The sequence below is a fragment of the Budorcas taxicolor genome, chromosome 11, assembly GCF_023091745.1.
Source record: "Budorcas taxicolor isolate Tak-1 chromosome 11, Takin1.1, whole genome shotgun sequence".
NCBI classification, from domain to species: Eukaryota; Metazoa; Chordata; class Mammalia; order Artiodactyla; family Bovidae; genus Budorcas; species Budorcas taxicolor.
In genome coordinates this window covers 121,469,538-121,474,728 of record NC_068920.1, presented here as the reverse complement: position 1 = coordinate 121,474,728, position 5,191 = coordinate 121,469,538, and positions in this window count along the sequence as shown.

Genomic DNA, 5,191 nt, shown 5'->3' with positions numbered 1-5,191 from the left:
GGGCCCTCTGGGAACTGTAGTTTACGCTGCCCTGAGTCCGGTGCAACCTCCAATGCAATTCCTTCAAGTGTTAGAACTACACTTCCCGAGCTCAGAGGTTCTTCTCATGCTCTGCTCCCTGCGCTCTTCCCCGATTGCAAAGTAGTCCCCGAGGGCGGGCCGTTGTGATTGGAGGATTGCGACAAGCGGATGATTTGGGCTCCAGAGAAAAGGACCTGCCGGATGGCGCCCAGCAATTGGCGGGAGGGGAGGCGCGTGTACTTGAGGGAGGAGAGACGGACCCCTTAGCTACAACACCCTCCCCACCGCTACGGAGACTTTATCCTCCCCGCAAGGGTAAATGTGGGAGGTAAAGAGATCTTCCGCTGCGTAAATCTGGGTCGACCCGGAAATAAAATCTTTTAAAACACTCTTCACACTCTGCAGGGGCGGGAGGAATGTGACTAGTTGGGAAGGCTGGACGGCTTCTCAGGTTGCTAAGCGACGAGGCGGGAGAGCGCGCGCACGCTGGAGCCGCTGAAGAGTTCATAAGGGATGTGTGGTGCGGCATCTCCGAGACCGAAAGTACGCAGCGAAAGCGCCGCGTCCTCCAGCGTCCTTCTCTAACCAGAGGACCGTCGCTCTCGTAGTGTACCGTGGCGTGGTGAGGGGTTTGCGGGGACGCCCTGTCAGAGGCGGCTGAGGGCTGCGCATCTTCCCCACTCTGGAGACAGGTGAGTTCCAGCCCGAGGCTAGACCCTAGGGTCTGATTTGCGGTTGTGCGCCGTCTCTCGTTGCCTTTATGGACCCAGGTACAGCTCTTCTGCTCGTCAGTGCCTCTTTCCGCGCACTGTTAAGGAGAAGGTATTGTGGAGGGCCCTGAAGTTCGTGCCATGCCCCTGCTGTAAGATATAGCTTTTTTCAAGATACGTGAAAAACATTGAGCTTCTGCTTTGTGGGAAATAAGCCCGTCCCTTCCTGGTGTGCACAGTCTTAACTTTTTCTCTTAAGTCCTCCGGGAATGTTGTTACTTTTGTCCGTTCTATTTTGGAAACTCGATGCTCTTTAAACCATCTTGAGCTTTAAATTATGCAAAACCTGCATTCCTAAGGAAAGCGTGGCAGCTGAATGGGAGACTGTGATTGTTAATTGGGGGTCTCAGCTCTAAAACAACTTAAAGAGGTTTTCGTTTGAAATTAATGCTGCCCAAGAAAATTGTGCTCTCTGAAAGCTCGTTGCATGTGGTATTAAGATGTAATGCTCTAGAATAGCATGTGTGTGAAATAAATATCAATATTAGATAACATTGGTGTAACTTCTGGTTGCATTGCTAATTAAATGCCAATTTTACTCTGTTCAGTGGTAATTGAATGCAAGTGTTATGTTTCAGTTTTCCTTTCCTCAGTTTTGGAGGGTTTGCTATTATGGAAAAGAAATAGAATCTTACTTTCTAATTTGACCTATCAGTAGTGTTTATCATAGCTTAATAACTCTCTTTCTTAAGTAACTATTCACCTGGTTTTCAGACTATTTCCTGGTTTTCTCTGTCATTGGTTACTCCTTCTCAGTGTTCTTTGCGAGTTCTTTTTCCACCTCTGATGTCTTAACCTTGGAGTACCTATATTCTGTCTGCACTTAATTCCTTAGTGGTCTAATTCATGAATTGCTAGTTTGAAAATGCCACCTCTGTGTCAGGCATTCTCAAGCTTGTGTCTAGTCCTGAATTCCAGACCCCAGTGTCTGCTGTCTTGTTATTTGTTTCTAGAGAACTTGAGTTTCTAATATGCATCATTTTCACTATTCTACAGTGTTTTCTACTGAGCAATTGTATGTAGAAGTAAAACACGACATCCTTTGGTACTGATAATAATAATACGACCTATAATATCTCCAGTTCTAAGATGTTGGTTATGGATGGAATTATGAGGTTTCAAACAGTAGAGTAGTGGAGAGTATGGATTGGTTAAATGAAGACTGTTGTGATAAACTGGCCAGGAGAGCATAGAGCAAGAATTTTATGGTGTGTCATTCTGTTAGGCGCTAGGGATCCAGATATTAGTAATACACAGTTGCTGCCTTTTTAGAGCTCCCAGTTAGGGAACACAGATGTGTAAACCAATAATGACACCATGGTGTGACCTGGTTAGTAGTAGTTAGGTAGCAAGTTAGTAACTCTGGGTTGCCACAGTTTCACAAAAAAGAGGTGCTGTCTGAATGAGAACAAACAGATGTTTCTTTCAGGCAGCCAGGGTTGAGGAGGTAGAACCACATTTGCAGCGTTGCAGGTAGTGTTTTGGCATTTAACATCTTGCAAACATGAAGACCTACAAGACCTTCTAGAACTAATACCCAAAAAAGATGTCCTGTTCATTATAGGGGACTGGAATGCAAAAGTAGGAAGTCAAGGAACACCTGGAGTAACAGGCAAATTTGACCTTGGAGTGCAAAATGTGAAGCAGGGCAAAGGCTAACAGAGTTTTGCCAAGAAAACCTACTGGTCATAACAAACACCCTCTTCCAACAACTGAAGAGAAGACTCTACACATGGACATCACCAGATGGTATATACTGAAGTCAGATTGATTATATTCTTTGCAGCCAAAGATGGAGAAGCTCTATACAGTCAGCAAAAATAAGACCAGGAGCTGACTGTGGCTCAGATCATGACCTTACTTTATTGACTTAAATTCAAGAACATGGGGAAAACGACTAGACCATTCAGGTATGACCTAGATCTAATCCCTTATGATTATACAGTGGAAGTGAGAAATGGATTTAAGGGACTAGACCTGATAGAGTGCCTGAAGAACTGTGGATGAAGGTTCTTGACATTGCACAGGAGGCAGTGATCAAGACCATCCCCAAGAAAAAGAAATGCAAAAAAGGGAAAATGGTTGTCTGAGGAGGCCTTACAAATAGCTGAGAAAAGAAGAGAAGCTAAAGGCAAAGAAGAAAAGGAAAGATATACCCATTTGAATGCAGAGTTCCAAAGTGTAGCAAGGAGAGATAAGAAAGCCTCCCTCAGTTATCAATGCAAAGAAACAGAGGAAAACAATAGAATGGGAAAGACTAGAGATCTATTCAGAAGATTAGAGATACCAAAGGAACAATTCATGCAAAGATGAGCATAATAAAGGACAGAAATGGTATGGACCTAACAGAAGCAGAAGATATTAAGAAGAGGTGTCAAGAATACACAAAAGAACTATATAAAAAGACCTTTATGACCCAGATAACCATGATGGTGTGATCACTCAACTAGAGCCAGACATCCTGGAATACAAAGTCAAGTGGGCCTTAGGAAGCATCACTATGAACAAAGCTAGTGGAGGTGATGGAATTCCATTTGAGCTATTTCAAATCCTAAAAGATGATGCTGTGAAAGTGCTGCACTCGATATGCCAGCACATTTGGAAAATTCAGCAGAGACCACAGGACTGGAAAAGGTCAGCCTTCATTCCAATTCCAAAGAAAGGCAATGTCAAGGAATGTTCAAACGACTGCACAATTACACTCATTTCACATGCTAGCAAAGTGATGCTCAAAATTCTCCAAGCCAGGCTTCATCAATACTCGAACCATGAACCTCCAGTTGTTCAAGCTGGATTTAGAAAGGGCAGAGGAACCAGAGGTCAAATAGCAAAAATCTGTTGGATCATCGAAAAAGCAAGAAAGTTCCAGAACAAAATCAATTTCTGCTTTATTGACTATGCCAAAGCCTTTGACTGTGTGGATCACAACAAACTGGAAAATTCTGAAAGAGATGGGAGTACCAAACCACCTGGCCTGCCTCTTGAGAAACCTGTATGCAGGTCAGGAAACAACAGTTAGAACTGAACATGGAACAACAGACTGGTTCCAAATAGGAAAAGGAGTACGTCGAGGCTGTATATTGTCACCCTGCTTATTTAACTTCTATGCAGAGTACATCATGTGAAATGCCAGGCTGGATGAAGCACAAGCCAGAATCAAGACTGCCAGGAGAAATATCAATAACCTCAGGTACTCAGATGACACCACCCTTATGGCAGAAAGCAAAGAAGAACTAAAGAGCCTCTTGATGAAAGTAAAAGAGGAGAGTGAAACAGTTGGCTTAAACCTCAACATTCAGAAAGTTAAGATCATGGCATCTGGTCCCATCACGTGATGACAAATAGACGGGGAAACAATGGAAACAGTGAGAGACTTTATTTTTTTGGGCTCCAAAATCACTGCAGAAGGTGACTGTAGTCATGAAATTAAAAGATGCTTGCTCCTTTGAAGAAAAGCTATGACCAACCTAGACATTATATTGAAAAACAGAGACATTACTTGGCCATCAAAGGTACATCTAGTGAAAGCTACGGTTTTTCCAGTAGTCATGTATGGATGTGAGAATTGAACTATAAAGAAAGCTGAGTGCCAAAGAATTGATGCTTTTGAACTGTGGTGTTGGAGAAGACTCTTGAGAGTCCCTTGAACTGCAAGGAGATCTAATCAGTCAATCCTAAAGGAAATCAGTCCTGAATATTCATTGGAAGGACTGATGTTGAAGCTGAAACTCCAATACTTTGGCCACCTGATGCTAAGTGCTGACTCATTGGAAAAGACCCTGATGCTGGACAAGATTGAAGGTAGGAGGAGAAGGGGATGACAGAGGATGAGGTGGTTGGATGGCATCACTGACTCGATGGACATGAATTTGAGCAAGCTCCAGGAGTTGATGACGGACAGGGAGGCCTGGCGTCCTGCAGTCCATGGGGTCGCAAAGAGTCGGACATGACTGCGCGACTGAACTGATTGAAACATACGTGTGTTAAGGCTCTGATTTTTAACAAACTAAGCCTGGAATTGTGTTGTTATTTGGCTATTACATTCAAATTAATTAAAAATAAAATTAGTGCCCAAGCATTCCCTTTTCTCTGTATCCTCACCAACATGTGTTATTTGTTGTTTCCTTGATAATAACCATTTGGACAGGTGTGAATTTGTATTCCATTGTGGTTTCAATTTGTGTTTCCTTGATAATTAAGCATCTTTTCACGTGTCTTTTGGCCATCTGTAGATCTTCTTTGGAAAAATTTCAATTCAAGTCCTCTGTCCATTTTTTAATTGAGTTGTTTCCATTTTTTAAGTTGAGTTATATGAGTTTTTATATATTTTTGATATTAACTCCTTATTGGACATATATTTGCAAATATCTTCTCATTTTTGGTAGGCTGCCTTTTTGTAT